At 38.5% G+C, this 22,643-nt stretch overlaps 1 protein-coding gene and 1 non-coding gene across 2 annotated transcripts in view; both read left to right on the forward strand.

Moving 5' to 3' along the window:
- Positions 1-22,643, forward strand: part of AGBL4 (AGBL carboxypeptidase 4) — a 950,336-nt gene that overhangs the window by 651,858 nt on the left and 275,835 nt on the right. The gene's annotated exons all lie outside the window — the stretch shown is intronic.
- Positions 14,912-15,033, forward strand: LOC131196481 (U6atac minor spliceosomal RNA). Its single transcript, XR_009154759.1, has one exon. It is a non-coding gene; the product is annotated as a U6atac minor spliceosomal RNA (small nuclear RNA).

Consider the following 22,643-nt stretch of genomic DNA (forward strand, 5'->3'; position numbering starts at 1 on the left):
TTATGCCCCCATCCATCACCACCCCAATTTCAACATTGTTCTTGTTCTGATCGTCATTTCCAACCTGCTTATTTCATTACAGCAATATGCAACCATGGTTACAGCTATGGAGAAAACTACCTGGCTGCAAATATGCTATCTTTCAAATGACATCATGTCACATCAAATCAAATAGTTTTCTTATAGCAAAAAGACCAGAAAACAGCAATGTAACACCTAAAAAAGTAAACGATATAAATCTACATATGCCTCAATTGACAAGTATGTATAGGTATAAAACATGTAGCAAAAAATAAGAATGAAATGCAGAATCTAACCATACAGGGATAAAAGTGCAATAATAATAGAATAAAACAACATGAAATAACAGTGTCACAATCTTTTTTTGCAAGCAAAACAAATAGCATATATAGAGGCACAAGACTGGCAACCTGGGAGGATATTCTTGGGTACTTATCAGATTAGAGCTGGGCTGTTAAACTCATGGCCCACAGGGCTGGATGCGTCATGCACTGGCCACGGCCACACCTGGTTTAACGAAGGGGGAAAAGTTGCAATAAGTCATGTGACAGCGCCGTGACACTGCGAATTTGACACCCCTGGATTAGAGGAATGCCAAATAAAAGTTGTGCCCTCTTCCAGAAATGTCCCTATGAAAGGAGTGAGTGAGAATCACTTCTAAAGGGAACAACATGGGAGCGTAAGGCACAAAGATTTTTCTGAGCTATCTCCACTTGAAGGGTGGGTCAGGATAGGAGCTGATATAGACAACACACATGACAGCACTTAAAGAAATGAGAGAGTTTATTCTGGGCACTAAGCTATTTATTCTAATAAAATAGGGTGAGCTAAGGATTAAGGGAGTTGATTACAGTCTTTGTAGGTGAAACTGCATTAGGATTTCAAAGAGATTAAACTGCAGATTTCAAGCCAAGCCTTCTTTGGAACAAACCTACGTAAACTCAGTAGGAATTAATTCTAAGTAAAATGCCTTATATTTTAAAATGAGGACTCATATAAGCTTTTCATTCTATTACTACTTAATCACTAATTACATTTATAAAAACAAAATTCACTGAAACCAGTTCAGTGGTTCAGTAGCAATTCTACGCAAGTGGTCTCGATGAAGATTTCAAAAATATATCCTTCCCTTCCTCCAGTTGTTTCTTTTCTTTTTTTGAACACACACACAGTAAAGCGCTTGTATCAGTACTCTAAAATCTATATGAAACAAGTCAAGTATGGAAAATGATATTTTATTTGTAGTGGTTGGCTACAGTAACTGATTGATAAATAAAATATAGGGAATGAAAGAAAGAGAGGCACATGTCAAGATGCTGGAGAAAAAAATCCACTTGACTACAAACTTTGGGGAATTTGAAAGTACTGCAGTTAAAGTATGTGAAAACATGCCCCCTTGGATGGTCACTGCAATCTATTATAAGTATGGTAAAATAAGAAGGGAGGGAGGAAGGGAAGAAGGAAGGAAGGAAGGAAGGAAGGAAGGAAGGAAGGAAGGAAGTGGGATGCTAGTTGTACAACATAAACCCAGCTTGAATTTAAATACCCATTTTGAGTTGTTCTCGTACTTTTTCACTTGGATGCATGCTGAAAATAAAACATTAAATCTTGCTAAGCAGACAAAATTAAGAATTAATGTTCCTGTGACATTCTTACTCTGAAGATTAATTCATTCTTTTTTGGTGCACAAAATTTCCTACATTGTTTTAACAAAGAAAGGCACAGAATCAATTCTGAGTTTCTTCATTTCAAAAGGTATTGTAGGAAGTGACAAGACTGAGATCTTTCAAAGTTCATGGACAGCCATCCCATAGTAACTTACCTAGTTCAGCAAATACGTTGGCTTAATATAAAGTAGATTTCTATGTTCCTTAGCCCTGTGAAACATTGCAATATGCTTAAGACCACCTTTCACTACAAGAAGCAATTAATCCGTTCAATATTCCTTGTATATTCGGAAGAGGACGGGTGCTTCTGTGTATTGAGCCAGTGTGTATATTTTATTATTCATTTTTTACTTAAACGGCTTCCCCACTTCAAAACCCTTTTGTCTGACAAGATTAATACATACGTTCAGATATGTCCATGAAAGCTTCTTTCTTTTTTTAATCATCATGAAAGCTATTTGAAGAAACCTGGTTGATACGTTCTTGTGTCTGGAACAGATAATTCATTAGCTCTTCATATGCACATGCTAAGAAGTTTGAGAATATATACCGTATTTTTCAGAGTATAAGATGCTCCGGAGTATAAGACACACATTAGTTTTTGGGGAGGAAAACAAGAAAAAAGTCTGCCTCTGCCTACCAGCATCCATCAGTATTCATCTGGCTAGCATCCTTGCAGCAAGCAGCAAACAGCCTGGTAAGCTTCAGCACGTTATCACAGCTTGATTTAGCATGAACAGCTGATTGGCGGTTGGATCGACCTCACTGAACACTGCCAATCATCTGTTCCAGGCTGTGGGAATTGCCAGAGCCCATCACTGCCTCTGTGTGTCGCGTTTTGGGCCTTCACACACTCTATTTTAGACCCGTTCCAGGCTGCGGGGATCGCCACAGAACATCGCCGCCAATTGCCACCGATCACCACCTCTGCGCGTTGTGTTTTCAGCCTCTGTGCATTGCATTTTTGGCTGGTTCCAGGTGGTGGGGATTGCTGCCGATGCCGATCCCTGCTGCCTGCAAATGGCCAAAAATGCAAAGCATGGAGGTAAAAAATGGGGCATGCGGAGGCCAAAAATGCAACGTGCAGAGGCGGCGATCAGCAGCGATGTGCTGTAGCAATCCCCACAGCCTGGAATGGGTCTAAACAGGACATGTTTTCTATTCACTTAAATGAAAGGAAAATAGTCTATAAGAAGGGCTATTTTCTCCAAGTAATATACTATTCCTTGCAAATATATACTATGCCTTGTAAAAGTATACCTAGACTTCATAACCCTTATTTGTCCTTCAAAAAACTGCTTTTAATCTTGACATCATTAATAACAGTCCGCTTCTCCCACAGGGAGAAATATATCAATACTATGCTTTAGAAAAGATTTTTTTTTTGTTAAAAAAATTGAACTGGCAGAAAAATGTGGTTTTATTACTGCTGTAATCTACATTCATTTCTTCCTAGCTGCACAGCATTATACATCTTTACTCCTTCTTTTAAAACCATCTGTTACACTGTGCATTGAAGCATACACACATACACACCATCTCCCCTACCTTAGAAGTAGATATTCTGACTTTCCATGAAATTATTTTTGAGGTAAGTGGGACTGGGACATGGAGCAGAGGAAGGAGAGGAATTTTGTTGTTAGTTGCGAAGTCGTGTCCGACCCATCGTGACCCCATGGACAACATTCCTCCAGGCCTTCCTGTCCTCTACCATCTTCTGGAGTCCATTTAAACTCATGGACTTTATTATTATTATTTATAATAATTTATTAAGAATTTATTAAGAGGAATTTATGGCCTGCTAACTATAAGTGATGAGGGACGCAGTGGCTCAGGGGCTAGGACGTTGAGCTTGTCGATCAAAAGGTCGGCAGCTCAGCGGTTCAAATCCCTAGTGCTGCCATGTAACGGGGTGAGCTCCCATTACTTGTCCCAGCTTCTGCCAACCTAGCAGTTTCGAAAGCACATAAAAATGCAAGTAGAAAAATAGGGATCATTTTTAGTGGGAAGGTAACAGCATTCCATGCGCCTTTGGCATTTAGTCATGCCGGCCACATGACCACAGAGACGTCTTTGCACAGCGCTGGCTCTTTGGCTTTGAAACGGAGATGAGCACTGCTCCCTAGAATCGGGAACGACTAGCACATATGTGCGCGGGGAACCTTTACCTTTATCTTTAACTATAGGTAGTCTTTGACATGAAATAACAATTCACCTTCCCATTTTTCCCATCATCCAACTGATCAGCCAGCTGGTAAGGAATAGATCTGATACTCTCCCACCCCTGGTTAACAGGCTCGATCAATTGGCACAGAAAGCCTCATGATTTCTAATTTCCTCCTAGGAAATTTTGCGCAGGAACTCTGGTTTCTTGTTGCTAATGGTAGCAAGAGAAAAACAAATGATTTTGCTACATATCACTGAGAAAGAGGCTGCCCCCACACCGGGAAGGTTTTTAAAATATCTGATTTGTTATTGCTTTTCATCAGCAGCTGAACATCTAGAAAGGAGAGAGGTGACAATGCACGTTTCTCCATATGAATGGATGCATTCACTGGGTTCCTGATCTTCCAATTGATATGGCAGAAATGGTTGCTTGCCTCTAGCCTCAAGCATACTCTGTCCCTGACATGTATTTTTAGATGTTTCTTAAGAAGCGTTTAAGTGTATTCTGGGAAGAAAAAACAGAAAGTAGCAGTGGCCTGAGCTCTGTTTCCACAATTGGCACTCCAAACACCATCACTGTATTTTACACTGTAGAAGAAAAAAAAAGAAAGTGAAAAGAAAAGAGGGAAAGGGAAAGGAAGTTATGCCAGCAAACATGTACTTTTATTATTTATTTAGCATATGGTGATGTTATATTAACCAAGAGACTACAGTGCTATTACAAAACAGTTGTTTGGCTGTCAATGGTTGACCGATCTGTTCATACTTATGCACTATCCAAAGCACACCATAGGGTGGAGAATTAGCTCCATATTCATAAGGTTTGATGGCTTTCTGCATCTAGGGCTTTTTCCACCACCAATGTCACCTCGCATTTGGGCATTGCTTTCAGGCAAATCTGACACCAGTCAAATTCGTACTGCCACTTAAAGTGCCATTTTTCCCCATCAAAGTGGTACCTCTTTATCTACTTGCATGTAACATGCTTTTGAACTGCTAGGTTGGCAGAAGCTGAGACAAATGATGGGAGCTCACTCCATCACATGGTGCTAGGACTCAAACCGTCAGAGTACAGATCTTCTCCTGTGTCATTAACCCACTGAGCCAGTGAGTCTCTTTTAGCAAATATGTACTTATTTTAAAAGGCACTGTAATATTAATTTGAACTGCTTGTGTAGGAAGAATGTTAATAAATTCAAAACAGAACAAAATTGTCCCCCCACCCTTGAGGTCAGTCCCTTGCTTACAAGTGATTTTTTTTAAAAAAATTAAGATTGAGGTCCACACAGAATGTGATGTTAATACATTTCTGAGTTTTGCACAAATAGCACCAAGGAAGAAATTGTACTGGGAATGTGGACCAGAAGAGAGTATAGAAACCATTTTCAGGTTCCCAGTCAGAAACAGTGTCTCCTGGTTTAGAATAGAATAGAATAGAATAGAATAGAATAGAATAGAATTTTTTATTGGCCAAGTGTGATTGGACACACAAGGAATTTGTCTTGGTGCATATGCTCTCAGTGTACATAAAAGAAAAGATATGTTCATCAAGGTACAACATTTACAACACAAATGGTGGTCAATATATCAATATAAATCATAAGGATTGCCAGCAACAAAGTTACAGTCATACAGTCATAAGTGGAAAGAGATTGGTGATGAAAACAATGAGAAGATTAATAGTAGTGCAGATTTAGTAAATAGTTTGACAGTGTTGAGGGAATTATTTGTTTAGCAGAGTGATGGCCTTTGGGAAAAAACTGTTCTTGTGTCTAGTTGTTCTGGTGTGCAGTGCTCTATAGCGTCGTTTTGAGGGTAGGAGTTGAAACAGTTTATGTCCAGGATGCGAGGGATCTGCAAATATTTTCACGGCCCTCTTCTTGATTCGTGCAGTATACAGGTCCTCAATGGAAGGCAGGTTGGTAGCAATTATTTTTTCTGCAGTTCTAATTATCCTCTGAAGTCTGTGTCTTTCTTGTTGGGTTGCAGAACCGAACCAGACAGTTATAGAGGTGCAAATGACAGACTCAATAATTCCTCTGTAGAACTGAATCAGCAGCTCCTTGGGCAGTTTGAGCTTACTGAGTTGGTGCAGAAAGAACATTCTTTGTTGTCCTTTTTTAATGATGTTTTTGATGTCAGCTGTCCATTTTAGATCTTGTGATATGATAGAACCTAAAAATTTAAAGGTTTCTACTGTTGATACTGTGTTGTCAAGTATTGTGAGAGGTGGAAGTATGGAAGGGTTTCTCCTAAAGTCTACCACCATTTCTACGGTTTTGAGTGTGTTCAGTTCCAGATTGTTTTGGTTGCACCACAAGGCTAGTCATTTGACCTTTCATCTATATGCGGATTCGTCATTGTCTCGAATGAGACCAATCACTGTTGTGTCAACTGCGAACTTCAGTAGCTTAACAGATGGCTCTTTGGAGATGCAGTCATTGTATACAGAGAGAAGAGAAGTGGGGAGAGCACACAGTGCTTTAATTGCAGTGGTTGTGATATAAACCTGATTATTAGTAGTGGGACTCATCCTGGGGGTGGTGGTGGATGAATCTGCCTATCAAGATGAGGTGGACCAGTTGCTTTCGTGGTGTGGAGACAATAACTTGGTTTAACACCAATAAGGCCAAGGAGCTTATAGTGGATTATAGAAGGAATAGATCAGACATCCAGCCCTTGCTTATCAATGGAGACCGAGTGGAGCAAATGGCCAGTTTTAAGTTTCTGGGTGTTATCATAAAAGAGGACCTGACCTGGGGCTCTCACATTGCAGCACTGGTTAAAAGGGCCTGGCAGAGATTATACTACCTGAGACTTCTCAGGAAACAGCAGCTGAATGAAAAACTGCTGGTGGCCTTCTACCACTGTATCATAGAGAGTATTTATTTATTTATTTATTTATTTATTTATTTAGTCACAACAATATATATAGGTATCATACAAAAAGATTATATAGTATATAAACACATATATGAGTAAATATAAGGAGGTATAAGCATATATATAGGAAGTAGAAAAGAAAAAAACAATAGGACAGGAACGGTAGGCACGTTTGTGCGCTTATGCACGCCCCTTATGGTCCTCTTAGGAATGGGGTGAGGTCAATAGTAGAAAGTTTTTGGATAAAACTTTTAGGATTATGGGAAGAGACCACAGAGTCAGGTAAAGTATTCCAAGCACTGATGATTCTGTTACAGAAGTCATATTTTCTGCAATCTAGATTAAAGTGGTTGACATTAAGTTTAAATCTATTAGTTGCTCTAGTATTATTGCAATTAAAGCTGAAGTAGTCTTTAACAGGAAGGACATTACAATAGATGATTCTGTGAGTTAAGCTTAGGTCTGTGCATGGTTTGCCAATTGCACAGTGGCAGATAGGACAGCATTCCAGAGGGTTAATGTCATTGCCCAGAGGATCACTGGTTTCCCTCTACCCTCTTTGGAAGAGCTTTATAGCTCTCGTTGCCTTAAGAAAGTTCAAAACATTCTTAAAGATCCATTTCATTTTGGGCACCTTTTTTTTTTAACTATTACCATCTGGCAGACGGTACAGGATAATAAAAACAAGGACAAATTGGCTGAAAAACAGCTTCTATCTCAGGGCAGTAACTATATTGAATTCTACTGTACAGTGCAATATTAAAGCAATATCTGGTTTTCAATTCAATTGTATAGAATGTGAAGTATGTGTGTTTCTGTTTTATTTTTATAGTTATAATGTACATTGAAGATGGCATTTAATTTCGTTGTGTGAGGTGGCAATGACAAGTAAAGTAAAGTAAAGTAAAGTAAAGTAAAGTAAAGTAAAGTAAACTGATTCAAATCTCCAACATAAAAAGCTCAGAGTTAAAACCTTCTCTTCAATACTATAGTCCCAAACAGGCCCTTCCATTTGCATCAGCTGTTATTATTATTTTTTTTAAATGAACCACATAGAGGTTGTAAACATGAATAATTTCCCTATTCCCTGACTATGGCAACCACTCATCTTTTTGTATATGAGATGTTGAGTATTAGTCTCTTAGTAAGCACTTAGTTGTCTAGTTTTTAAACGGGCCTGGAATTATGCTGAGAAAGCTGAACACTTGCTCATTAGGTAAGCAGTGCCAAATATACATTAACCGGAGGCAGAAGATAAAGTAAACAATGAATAACACATTTAATTATTGCAGTCCCGTTCTTGGATTTTTTAAAAGTGATTTAATTTTGGGGGGGATGTTTCAAGTGAAATTGCTTTTTTCGCTGAATTGCAGTGACCAGAGGACTTAATGGAGTTCTTCCAATTAAAAATTCACCACTGCTTTTGTTTAAACAAAACTGTTGTGGCAAACCACCAGGAATAATTGCGTCCCTTATTTTTCCCCTGAAGATTTCTTTTTATTGCCTGCTGCACCTAGCTCTTGCACCAGCCCAGTTAGGTACTTTGAAATTAATCTCAATTTGGTCACCTGTGAAAATAAAACAGGATGACGAAAACAAAAAAAGGGGTATGAGAAACTAATGCAAGAAGAAGGGAATACAGGGAAGTATGTGTTTAAAAACACTTTAAATACCTACATCACTGCCATTATTTTAAAATTGCATGAACTGACCAAATGCATTTTTCCATGATTGGCATCTTCTTAAGTAGCTACAGAAGTGTGCTGAACTATTGAAGACAGATCATTTTTGAATGTCCATTCAATTTTCTTCTCTTGTAGGGTTGCATTCCCAGCCAACATGGCTGTTTACATTCTTTCCCAATTCCAAAATGCATGGTTTGAAGTTTGCTTCCTTAATATAAAACATATACCCTCAGTAAATTACAGATAAAATGTTCATTGTATAATATGTTTTCCCGAAGGCCATCACTCTGCTAAACAAATAATTCCATCAACGCTGTCAAACTATTTACTGAATCTGCACTACTATTAATCTTCTCATAGTTCCCATCACCAATCTCTTTCCACTTATGACTGTATGACTGTAACTTGTTGCTGGCAATCCTTATGATTTATATTGATATACTGACCATCAATTGTGTTGTAAATGTTGTACCTTGATGAACGTATCTTTTCTTTTATGTACACTGAGAGCATATGCACCAAGACAAATTCCTTGTGTGTCCAATCACACTTGGCCAATAAAATTCTATTCTATTCTATTCTATTATAGCCACATCATCAGAATGTCAGTAAAGACAGAATTGTTCCAGAAAACACAACATGAAATAATAGATTTAAATTATAAGGAAATTAGTTGGGCTGCAAGAAAGATTGCCTTAGTACAAGCTGTTCAATAATGGAAAAGACTGCCTCAAGAGGTGGTAGATTCTAATTCACTAGAGACTAGATGATGCTACTATGGTAGCATCTGTACTGACAGATTCTCACACTTAATTGGAGGTTGTACTAGGTGGTCACCCAAATAACAAAAATGAAATTCAATGGTAAAAAAGTAAGGTTTTATATTTAGGCAAGAAAAACAAAATGCACAGGTACAGTTATGCGGTACCTTGCTTAGTAACTGTGAGAAGAATTTTGGAGTCCTAGTGGATAACCATTTAAATATGAGCCAGCAGTGTGCAGCAGCTGCCAAAAAAGCCAACACAGTTCTAGGTTGCATAAACAGACGGATAGAATCAAGATCACGTGAAGTGTTAATACCACTTTACAATGCTTTGGTAAGACCACACTTGGAATACTGCATTCAGTTTTGGTCGCCACAATGTAAAAAAGATGTTGAGACTCTAGAAATTGCCTTACACAATGTAAGCCGCCCTGAGTCTTCGGAGAAGGGTGGGATATAAATGTAAATAAAAAAAAAGAAAAAAAAAGAAAGAGTGCAGAGAAGAGCAACAAAGATGATTAGGTGACTGGAGGCTAAAACATATGAAGAACAGTTGCAGGAACTGGATATGTCTAGTTTAATGAAAAGAAGGACTAGGGGAGACATGATAGCAGTGTTCCAATATCTCAGGGGTTGCCACAAAGAAGAGGGAATCAAGCTATTCTCCAAAGCACCTGAGGGTAGAAAAAGAAGCAATGGGTGGAAACTAATTCCTAAGAGGTCTGTAAGGGGTGTGCATAAGAGCACCAGTGTGCCTACCGTCCCTGTCCTAATGTTCCCTTTAGTTTTATTCATTTTATGTATTCAATTCATGCTTAAATATATTATTTAATATGTATTTGACTAAATAAATAAATAAAATAAAATAATCAAGGACAGAAGCAACTTAGAACTAAGGAGCAATTTCCTGACAGTTGGGACAATTAATCAGTGGAACAACTTGCCTCCAGAAGTTGCAAATGCTCCAACACTGGAAGTTTTTAAGAAGATGTTGGATAACCATTTGTCTAAAGTGGTGTAGGGTTTCCTGCCTAGGCAGGGGTTGGACTATAATAATAATAATAATAATAATAATAATAATAACAACAACAACAACAACAACAACAACAACAGAGTTGGAAGGGACCTTGGAGGTCTTCTAGTCCAACCCCCTGCCCAGGCAGGAAACCTTACACCATTTCATATTTTATTTTATAGGTTTTATAGGTTCAAATTGATTTTATAGGTTCAAATTGCTGTGATCTATTTAATTTGCATTCCCAGGAACTAGACATAAATGGAAATACCTTTAGCATTTCATTTTAGCTTTCCAAATTTTGCAGTACATAAAAAACCTTCATTTAGTGACTGTTTGAAGTTACAACAGCACTTAACAAAGTGACTTACGACCGGTTTTTACATTTATGGCTCTTGCAGCCTCTGCATGGTCAGGGGATCAAAATTCAGATGTTTGGCAACTGGTTCATATTTATGACAGCCGCAGTGTCCCGGAGACAGGTGATCGACCTTCTGAGAATTAAGTCAGTGTGGAAGGCAAATTCTTTTAGCAAATTAACAACTGCAATGGTTCACTTAACAATTGTGGCAAGAAAGGTCGTAAAATGGGACAACATTCACTTAACCACTGTCTAGGTTGCATGACTAGATGGTTCAGTGGCTAAGACACTGAGCTTGTCGATCAGAAAGGTCGGCAGTTTGGCGGTTTGAATCCCTAGTACAGGTTTCCTGCGTGAGCAGGGGGTTGGACTAGATGACCTCCAAGATCCTTCCAACACTGTTACTGTCTCACATAGCAACAGAAATTTTGGGGTCAATTGTGGTAATAAGTCAACATGTATTGTCAACATGTATTGTTACATGTATGTAATAAGTTACATATATATCATTGTTAAAATAATTACAAAAATGAATATCTTATGGGAAGTACTTGCAAATATTACTGTAGAAGAAATACACCTGCATTAAAACATGCAATCTAATGTGGAAGGAGGTTGAGCTGTTGTTAGAACTGGAGAAGTGAAATGTGTGCGAAAGGAACAGATCTGTCTGAAGTGTATCTGAAAGTTCTTAAATATGATAACATTTTTAGCTTGTTTTGTTTGTTTTTATTCCATTTATTCTACTTTGCATATATTTGGCTAAAATATGATAACCTAAGGTGTGATAGCATTAAGAAAGCCTATCCATAAGCACAGTAGATAGAATAACCCAGCTTCAGAAGAATCCTTTGTAAAGAATGAATAAAATGCTTCCTTTAAGTTATTAGAAAATGAAACAAAGCTAATACTTGGATCCCCTTTGTCTTTGAAAGGGTTCTCTTTTATTATACTAAGGCTGTACGGATCTCTGAAAGGATTACTTCCTCAAAGGCGTCAGCAAAGCATCCTTTTAAAACAACTTTGAATCAAAGCAATGTTAAATAATTAAGTTTGCATTAATGAATTAAATACTTATTAAATTGTTCTGCCTCCTTAGGACCATGGCCATGGTCGGTGGCCACAAAAGGTATTTAAAGGGGGTTGTTGCTGAAGAAAAGTTGAGAACTTGAGAACTTGACTTAGATGACTAATCCTATATATGTTAGCTTATTGACCAAAGCAAAGAATAAACAGAATAATAAAGTAGAATATAAAACAAAAGCCCAGTTTGAAGTACAATGGTTTGAAAAAAACAAGAGGAAGAAGTTTACCTTTTGAACTTTTGATTATTGTAATTCATATGTATATATTATCCTGTATTATATATGTAGGACAGGTTTCCTGTATGCCCCTATGCTCTTTTATTTATTGCAATAAAATTACTTACTTATTATTTGTTTGTGTCTGGTGTGTCTACTTTGGAGTGAGGAACTGAGACAGAGGATGAGGAACCCTGAGCAAGCATAATGGCTATTAACACTACTACAGCTCTGGCTCTTCCATCAGGGATGGCCCAGTCCTTAGGTAGAATGAGGCAGGTACTACTACAGTAGCAGACAAATTTTTATACCGGTATCTGTAAAATATAGCACTGTACTTGTTACGCCATGACCTTTTTACTGCCACTGAGAAGACTGCATGCAACTTTATTCGGCAGATGTTAAAATAATTCAGTTGGCCTTGATGTTATAGTTTGAGAGAAAGGATGGCCTTGAAGTGGCAAAATGTCTTGAATCAGCCATTGCCTTTACTGATGCAAAGCTAATTAGTAATGTACCTTCCATTAACATAAACCTGCTAGCAAATTCTCAGTCCTGGTATGATTATTATAAAAAGATCAGCAGCGACTCTACACTTCTCCAAAAAAGCTATGCCAATATTCATAATCAGAATATCTGTGTCCAACTTTTTAAGCTGCATGTGCCACTAAGCATTTCGCAATATCGGCTAGATATTGCCACCTGCTTTCTTTAGAGTTCTAAAGAATTAGAATTCTTGCAGCTCTTGAAAAACAGTATGATTGGAAGGGAAATAGAAGGAGACTTTGCTGACAACACACTGAACCATTTCCCAACTTCCTCGTCTATTGGCACACATTAGGGATTGTGTTTCTCAGCAGTCTCTGTTCTGATCCAGCTTAGTTTTGAATCTGGACTTCGTTTTGTTGGCCTCTCTCCTTTCACCAAATTTGATCCAGCTCAGTTCTGCTTTTTGCAGACAAATGGGCAGAGTTCTGAGTCTCTACCTTCCAACACTCCATCAGGTTGGAAAGAATAAAAAGAAAATAATGGCATCCAGATTCACTAAATTTGTAGTATATTTAATAGTGAGATTTGAAGCCATAGTGCCTGAGTGAAGGAATTTAATTCTCTTCGAAGTTATTTTTCCAATGAATCCATATTTACTAAACTTTAAAATGATTCCAGATCAGTGGTGAAATGCAATTTTTTTTTACTACCGGTTCTGTGGGCATGGCTTGTTGGGCATGGTGTGGCTTGGTGGTCATGGCAGGGGAAGGATACTGCAAAATCTCCATTCCCATCTCACTCCAGGGGAAGGATACCGCAAAATCCCCATTCCTTCCCAACTCCTGGGGGAAGGATATTGCAAAATCTCCATTCCCACCCCACTCTGGGACGAGCCAGAGGTAATATTTGTTGGTTTTCCAAACTACTCAAAATTTCTGCTGCCGGTTCTCCGAACTGCTCAAAATTTCCACTACCGATTCTCCAGAACCTGTCAGAACCTGCTGGATTTCACCCCTGTTCCAGATGTGTCGGTGATATTGGAAGTTCATCAAATATACCTATCAGTTGAGTAACATAAAACATATGACTCATTTGGCCAAATCTGATGCAATATGGATTAAAGAAAAGAGGGCTTTTGCCCAAATAGTAAACAATGGCTTTCCATTCTCTTACATTGTCTAGAAAACCCAACTGTGTCACTTTTAATCCTCTTTCTACCTTTATTGTCTCCCTGACAGTACCCTGTAAACAAATTCTATTTATTTGTGATTAGATCAAACAGTTGATTTAGGAATTTCTTATTATGGATCATATTTTTGCTGTCAACTTGGTTAATCCCTTTGCAAAAGACAGAATAACCTTGGAGGTCTTCTAGTCCAACCCCCTATATCATTCTGGACAAAATGCTGTTCAATCTCTTCTTAAACACCTCCAAGTGATGGAGGAGATAGAGTCTGAAGGCAAGCCATTCCACTGATTAATTTTTATGTCAGGAAATTTCTCCTTATTTCTAGATTGGTTGTCTCATTGATTAGTTTCCATCCATTGCTTGTTTAGGTGCAAAGGTAGCCCTGCATATATTTTTCCTATTCTTAAGAAAGAGACATGAAGTATGAAGAAAATCACTTGGCTTTAGACCAGGGGTCTCCAACCTTGGCCACTTTAAGACTTATGGACTTCAACTCCCAGAGTTCTGGGAGTTGAAGTCCACAAGTCTTAAAGTGGCTAAGGTTTGAGACCCCTGCTTTAGACAATTGCTTTTTGTATATTCTGGTGTGATCCATTTCTGAACCCAGAAAATCCGTCACGTACCCAAGCTCTTGATATTTGTCCTATGAGATTGTAGCTGATTCTCAGTTTTCTAGTATTGTCAGGAATTTTTATCTGGAACAGGATATGTCATCCCCAAAGCTATAACTGTCTTGAGGCTCCATGAAAACAAGTTTTTTTGCCTATACGAAAGACAAAAAATATCATTAAAGTTATGTAGAACTTTCTAAAACAATTTGAATGATGAATCTGTTTACTTTCATGTTTCCTTCTCACACATTGTTACAAAGAAAAACAATAAATCTCATGACACTTCTATATTTGCCCAACTGCCTGCTTTTAAGTCAGTCTGGAATGTTTGATTGCTGAGCAGCGGTCTAGTCCAGATAAGCAAGTAACGGTGGGCCTACCATTACAAAAAAAAAAAAAAAAAAGCCAATAAAAAAGCTTACAAGTCAAACCTGTTTCTATTTTTAGTGATTTATGCAGATCTTTTGGCAGGTGGATTTAAAAGCGATAAGGAAAACAATGCCTGTTCTTCAGAGCATTTCTTTCCCAATTAAATCACATCAGATGAAGGATGGAATTATACATTCCATAGGAACAAATGTTGCAAGTCTTTGACAACTACTTTTTCTAAGAAAAGTAGTACTGACAAGAGACAGGTTTATCAGAAAAATCCCTGCAAATTCCCTCAACATAACAAGCATGCTTTGAAAAGTAACCAAGGGTTTAGGACCTTCACAAAACATCAGTAATTTGTGGAAAGCTTCAAGGGAAAATAAGATTTGTCTTAATGGAAATTAGAGATGGAGGTTAACATATCCCTTGATATGGTAGGAACAATATTCTTATATATACATGCAATAAACATGCCTATGTTTATTGGGATAACAATATTAACATATATTTTAAGGATAAGGTAGAAGCAATATTCCTATTGTTGATTAATTACAGAGGGTTTATCATGTTTGGGGAGCTGGGTCAGAACATACATACATACATACATACATACATATACATACATACAGGTAGTCCGCAGCTTAAAACCAGTCGTTTAGCAACCATTCAAAGTTACAACAGAACTGAAACAGTGACTTATGACCGATTCTCACACTTATGATTGTCATAGCATCCCCACAGTCATGTGATCAAAATCTGGGTGCTTGGCAACCAGCGCATATTTATGATGGTTACAGTGTCCCAGGGTCACGTGATTGCCAATTGTGACCTCCCCAGCCAGATTCTGATAAGCAAAGTCAATGCGGGAAGCCAGATTCAGTTAATAACCACATGATTCACTTAACAACTGCTATGGTTTGCTCAACAACCGTGGCAAAAGGTTGTAAAATTGGGCGCAACTCACTTGCCGACATTGTCTAATAGTGGAAATTCTAATCCTGATTGTGGATGTAAATTGAAGACTACTGTGTATGAAAATACACAATTTAATGGCAGATCTGTTTTGCGAGACTTCTGATTTTTCAATCCAATCTCAAGCTAATAAAGAAAAGTGTCTATTAGTTTTTCCCTACTAGATTAAATCTGGCACAACATTGTGTTCTGGCATAATTGTTTTCTGGCACATATGTCTGGCAACAAAATTTTTCTGCCATGACTAAGATAGATATAAGTTGTCCTTAGCATGTAATTATTTTATCTTGATTCCAATATCACCCAAGGGCAGCCTCAAGGTATGTAAAATATATTAGGGAAATCGGATGGTTAGTAATAGAGGTAAGATAGGGATTGGCAACGGGTAGAGTAAACTTCATGCTTCTATCTTTGTCTGCAAATTCAAGCACAAGTGGAGAATGCTTTAAGTCACTAATGGAGAAAAGCCCACCATATGCTATAGTCATTTCGATGGAGTTCAAATATTCTGTGAGTGTAATATCACATGAGGGAGCATGATTGGTATTCCTTAGGTATGTTGCATAACTCTAATGCACAGCAGTCTTTATTATATTTTTCTTTAGAAGTGATATATGTTGGCTTTACTTTTGCTGTTCAGCTTTCATTTTCTATGCAAGAGTGGATGAGTGACTGACTGAATGAGATGCTAAAAAAACCAACAAAACTTTGATGAGCTCTAAAATGACCTCTCCTTAGTGAAGGGATAGCAAAAAGTCAAACGAAATCCAGGGTAAATCAGTAACTTATTCTGTAAATTGGATTCTGAGCCTTTGTCAGAAAAGTGGAACTAATTAGTGCTATTGGACACTTGCCTATGACCTTCCACCCAGTGACTCTCAATGGATGAGAAAATGGCAGATTTCTCAATTGAACATTACCCGTTTCCTATATCTGCATATGTGCAACTGAACAATCCATGGAACTGAATAATGTTAATAATTGGCAGTGCACAACAGGAATTATATTAGGAAGATGTTATAGGTCAGACTCTCAGAGCATTCTCGAAATTAATTGTTCAGGTTGGGGAAGGTTGATGTATAGAGTATACGACACAGTTTGTAGAACTGTAACTATAATCTACGAACAAAAGAAAACCAATGAACGGAAAACCTTGGGGAGGAAATAGAATCATACCTTATCTGAAGTAATCAATACGTAGAGTACAATACTCTGGCACTTTGATGTACACAAGACAAGACAGAGAGTTATGGATTTTGACATGGAGGCTTTAAGAGCTATTTCTTCTCTTTAACTCTAACTGTGCACAATATTTCCTATGAAGAAAAAAAAAGTCATCCTACAAAGAGAATTGAGTGGATATGAGCAAAAATTCTATTTCTTTCAGTCTTTTCACAGTTTGGGAGTTATCTGACTTGAGATTATTCCCTTTATAGCTAATATGACTCATGAAATTAAAACCCAGATTTTAACTATTTAAACTTTACTTTAAAAACGTGTCAAGTGCCCCTTTCCTAGCTGACTCGTTTCTTCACAGGGAGCAAATTTCTAAAATTATACTCCTGATTGTGCTTCTTGTCTAGATTGCCACCTAGGGCAGGGGTCTGCAAACTTGGCTCTTTTAAGACTTGTGGACTTCAACTCACCCAGCTTTGCTCTGGGAGTTGAAGTCCACAAGTCTTAAAAGAGCCAAGTTTGCAGACCCCTGACCTAGGATGATCAGAAAGAAACTCAGGGCCACCCCAGCTTAATTATGCTAGGTAGAAGATGAGTGGAAGAATTGCTTTGACACATTATCTTATTAACAGTAAATATATTTATAGAAATCAAAATGGTTCTTGTTTCCATCCAGGGTTTCATTGTGCTACGGAATTACAATCATATTGTCAAACAATAAAATCTGACACTAAAAAATATGCCCTTGGAGTTGCAATCAGTTAAAAGAAACTTAATAAAAATGTGACCCGACTAACCTGGAAAAGTCTTAATAGATAATTAAACTAAGTTGAAAATCAGAGTAAAATTAATGGCATAGCAGAATGTATTTAATTGACTTGATCTCTGCTGATTTACATGAGTAGAAACTCTGGACTGAAATTTTATGAAACCCGCCTTCTGCATGAGCTGATGGTAGAATATTTGATCAGGATCTAGTGAATGCCCATTGATACTTAGGATAGGTAAGTGACTACAGGTAAGCTAACAGGGGTATCAAACTCAATTTCATTGAGGGCCGCATCAGGGTTGTGTTTGACCTCGGGGGCCAGAGTGGGCATGGCCAGGGTGGACGTGGCCAGCTTGATGTCACTCGTGTTGGGGGCGCATGTGGGGGCCCGAGCGCTCCGCCAGAGAAAAGGGGTTCCTGAGCTACATTTTTGGCTGCGACGGCCTCCTGCAACTCTCTGCCAATGAAAATGGAGTTCGGCAGGGCCACAAGCAGCCCTCCCAAACTCCATTTTTGCTGGCAGAAGCACTCAGGCCAGTCCTTTGCTGTTTCCAGAGTGGCCCTATGGGCCAGAATTAAGCACCCCATGAGCTGGATCTGGCCCCCAGGCCTTGAGTATGACATTCCTGTTATAGAGTGATATTTTGGAAATCTTTGTATTTGTGTGTGTGGGTCAATATATTTTTTAAATCTTTTAAAATATTAAACCTTTTTCAAATACCATTTTAGCCTTACCTAGTCTTAGATAGCTTTACCTAGATAGTAGATACTTGGGTGATATCTTTAGGTATACTGGCTTGATTTTTTAAAATCTTAGATGATTTTATGGGTTTGTAATCTTTATTAATTTTAAAGGGTTGATCGTATTTTAATATTCGGCCAAATTGAATAAGTTTTTTAATGTTTGTTTTTAATATTGTATGTGTTGTTGTTGTATTTTATTCTGGCTGTAAACCACCCTGAGTCCTTTGGGAGAAGGGCGGTATACAAATTAAAATATTATTATTATTATTAATATTAATATTTATAATATAAAACTGAAATCCCCTTCCATAAGGTAAACCAATATTTTAGCAGCAACATTCCAGTTAATTCCCAGAGAAACCTATCAGCAGAATGTCTACAAGCATTGTAGTTTTATTTTGCAGCAACCTGGGACCATAATGCCACAGTTAAAATGGATCTTGGGGATGGGAAGGCAGAAAAAAATAACCCACCTTGAGTGAATGTTTTCAAGGAGTTTGTACTAGAGCAAAGTCCTAATTGCATCCCATATAATTACTGAATGACTGATTGCAGAGCAAAAAGTTCAAATAGCAGCTTAAATAACATTTTCTTTCTGTTTTGAATCCAACTATTATCACAACTCTTCCTGAGGAAGTGTCATTAGCATAAGCTGTTCTTCTTCTGAAGACTGAAATTTTAAGGCGTTTAACTTGTTCAATATCCTGTATTGTCCTGTATGCTATCTCTAGAGCTTGGTGTTATGGGGAAGAAATGTGACTTTTGTCTTATGGTGCTTAATAATTATCAGCGCCTCTTGGCAGTGTTGAACAAGGGCGTGAATAATCCTCCTGAGGTTGATCTGACTTAATGACGAGATGACAGCATAAAAGCCAGATAGGAAGTTGTTTATTTGCCAGCTTGAGGACATGTAAATAGATCTCCTGAAGTCAATTTATGAGGGAATTTATATAAATACTAACCAAGAAAGGAACCAAAATGAAGCTTTGCTTGACTCCCTTGGCTATTGAAATCAGATTAGAGATTTGCCCAGGCTGACTATATTATTTTTTGAGGCATATGTTGTCATACAATTCTATAACAGCAGTTCGTTGATTGTAGAACTCTTCAATCCAGCCTGCCGTAAAGTTCACTGAAGCAATGAACATAAGGGAATTTTTGTTGTACATTTTTTAGCTAAATGCTGCAGAATCAGGGTTGACTATTCATTCTTAATTACAACCTCCCCCACCCTCAAATTAAGTGCAGGAGCTTCCCGTTCAGGCATCTGGATATACATTTTTAAATTATATTCTATAGTTGTATAGATCTGTAGTTGGCAGCATCGTTGTGGCTACCTTTTTGAAAAAAAATTGGAGATAACTAAAGCTGAGATGTCAGCTGGATTCTCTATATAAGAGAATAATGATGCCAGCCCATCAATTTGTTTGCCTTCCATTAGGTCTGCCAGAACACAATCGTGGCTGGGTACTTTGCCCCATTTTAACTGGTTTTTTTTAAAGTGTTTGATCTCTAGAAGATAGCTGAGTGATAAGGTGAGATTTTATCCTCTTATAGAACATGAAAGTATGTCTCCCATGCAGGCATAGGTATGTAACAAGCCATTTATATACAAAGTTGACTTTGTATATAAATATACAAATAGGATGAAGACTATTGCTAACATAGTGTAAGCCGCGCTGAGTCTTCGGAGAAGGGCGGGATATAAATGCAAATTAAAAAAACAAAACAGGATGGATCAGATGCAGAATGACCAATGATAATCTAACAAAGAGGATGAAGTAACTTTGGATTTGACAGCTTTTATCATCTTTTAGATTTGAAAAATAGTTCAGCTGTTTCTTATTCACTTTACAGCACATAACTGAATTGAGCAGTTCTTTTTTTTGGCAGGAGCAGAACAGTAATCAAATCACCTCTGAAAGGATTGAGCTTGGCATCTATTTTAAGTACGGTCTCCTGAAGTTTCTGTATAGTTAAATCCAAACCATGTTTTGGCCTTTAGACCAGGGCTCTCCAACCTTGGCAACTTTAAGACTTGTGGACTTCAACTTCCAGAATTCTTCAGCCAGCAAAGCAGGGATGAAATCCAGAAGGTTCTGACAGGTTCAGGAGTACAGTTAGCGGAAATTTTGAGCAGTTCTGAGAACCGGCAAATACCACCTCTGGCTGGCCCAGAATGGAATGGGAATGGAGATTTAGCAATATCCTTCCCCCTGGAGTGGGGAGGGAATGGGGATTTTGCAGTATCCTTCCCTGGAATAGGGTGGAAATGGAGATTTTGAGATTGATTGATTGATTGATTGATTGATTGATTGATTTGATTTTTATACAATCCTTCTCCCGAAGGACTCAGGGTGGTTTACAGCCAACATAAAACAAATTATAAATAGAATTAAAAACATTTTAAAAATCTTATTCAATTTGGCTAACCCCATTTAAAAACTATAATAAAAATGATAAAAAAACCCAATTAAAACCGTAGTGTATCAGGCCAGCCCTGCACGGTGAAACAGAAAGGTCTTGAGTTCACGGCGGAAGGTCCGGAGGTTGGGGAGTAATCGTAACCCCAGAGGAAGCTCATTCCAGAGGGTAGGTGCTTGCACAGAGAAGGCTCTCCCTGTGGGGTTCGCCAGCCAACATTGTTTGGCTGACAGCACCCTGAGGAGACCCTCCCTGTGTGAGCGCACAGGTCGGTGGGAGGCTATTGGTGGCAGCAGGCGATCCCGTAAATAGCCTGGTCCTATGCCATGGAGCGCTTTAAAGGTGGTAACCAACACCTTGAATTGCACCCGGAAGTCCACCGGCAACCAGTGCAGCCTGCGCAGGAGAGGTGTTATATGGGAGCCACGAGTAGCTCCCTCTATTACCCGTGCAGCCACATTCTGGACCAGTTGGAGCCTCCGGGTGCTCTTCAAGGGGAGCCCCATGTAGAGAGCGTTACAATAGTCCAGGCGGGAAGTGACGAGGGCATAAGTGACCGTGCATAGGGAATCCCGGTCTCTGAAGGGGCGCAACTGGTGGATCAGGCGCACCTGATAAAAAGCTCCTCTGGCAACGGCCGTCATATGTTCTTCTAACGACAGCCGAGCATCCAGGAGAACGCCCAAGTTGCGAACCCTCTCCATAGGGGCCAATGACTCGGCTCCAACAGTCAGCGATGGAACTATCTGGCTGTACCGGTATGCCGGCATCCACAGTATCCTTCTCCTGCCATACCCACCAAGCCACACCACACCCACCAAGCCACGCCCACAAACTGGTAGTAAAAAAATTTGGATTTCACCACTGCAGCAAAGCTTCAATTCTGGGAGTTGAAGTCCACAAGTCTTAAAGTTGCCAAGGTTGGAGACCCCTGCTTTAGACAACTAATGGTTCTGTTCTCTAGGAAGGCCAAGCATACAGATAGTCCTCGACTTACAACAGTTCAGATAGTGACCATTCAAAGTTACAACAGCGCTGAAAAAAGTAACTTATGACCATCTTTCATAGTTACAATCATTTGCAGCATCCCCATGATCATGTGATCAAAATTCAAATGCTTGGCAACTGGTTCATACTTATGACCATTGCAGTGTGCCAGGATCATGTGGTCACATTTTGCGAGCTTCTGACAAGCAAAGTCAATGGGGAAGCCAAATTCACTTAACCACCAGATTACTAATTTATCCACTGCAGTTATTCACTTAATAACTGTGGCAAGAAATGTAAAATGGGGCAAAACTCACTTAGCAAATTCTCACTGAACAACATAAATTTTGGGCTCAATTGTGCTCGTAAGTCGAGGACCATCCGTACTTTCAGAAGAATTGCACCAATTAGCATTATTTTTATATAGTCATGCCACCTTATTCTCATGATCAAACAGATGGTCGGAGTGACTTTCAGTGGACCAGTTGAGAATACTCAGGGTAGATGGCCATCTTCAAGGACGGCTGTGATTTTAAAGTGGGAGATCATGATAGGCAAACTGGTAAATCATAGTCCAGTCACAACTGAGTTATTCTGGGCTGACCATGTATCATTCTAGCTAGCACCATTGAGAATAAAGACCTGTGATCTGGCCAGAATATCTTATGGCTCCTGGAAAATATATTAAAATAATTACATCATGAAAGTTTTTCTTTAATTTTTCATCACTTTTTACTGTTTTTGTACACAGATCCAGAAAGATGAAGGTGGGATGAAATCTATTTTTAGACAGTAATTAGGGAGTTTTGCATACAGTTTTGAAAACTGGAAAGATTTTCTAATCCTTACATTCTGTGTCTTAATAAGAAACGATTAACAAAATTCAGGCTTGCTTTCCTCTTTGATTTTTGCTGCTTACCACAGTGTCAGTTACTTTAATTATTTCTATTTAATTACATCCTAGCATTTGAACTATCCTCATTAACCTTCATCAGAGTGAGTCATCCGGGCTAACGCAGATCATGGAAGCAACATCTTGCGCAATCCT

The sequence above is a fragment of the Ahaetulla prasina genome, chromosome 3 (assembly GCF_028640845.1).
Source record: "Ahaetulla prasina isolate Xishuangbanna chromosome 3, ASM2864084v1, whole genome shotgun sequence".
Classification (NCBI taxonomy): domain Eukaryota; kingdom Metazoa; phylum Chordata; class Lepidosauria; order Squamata; family Colubridae; genus Ahaetulla; species Ahaetulla prasina.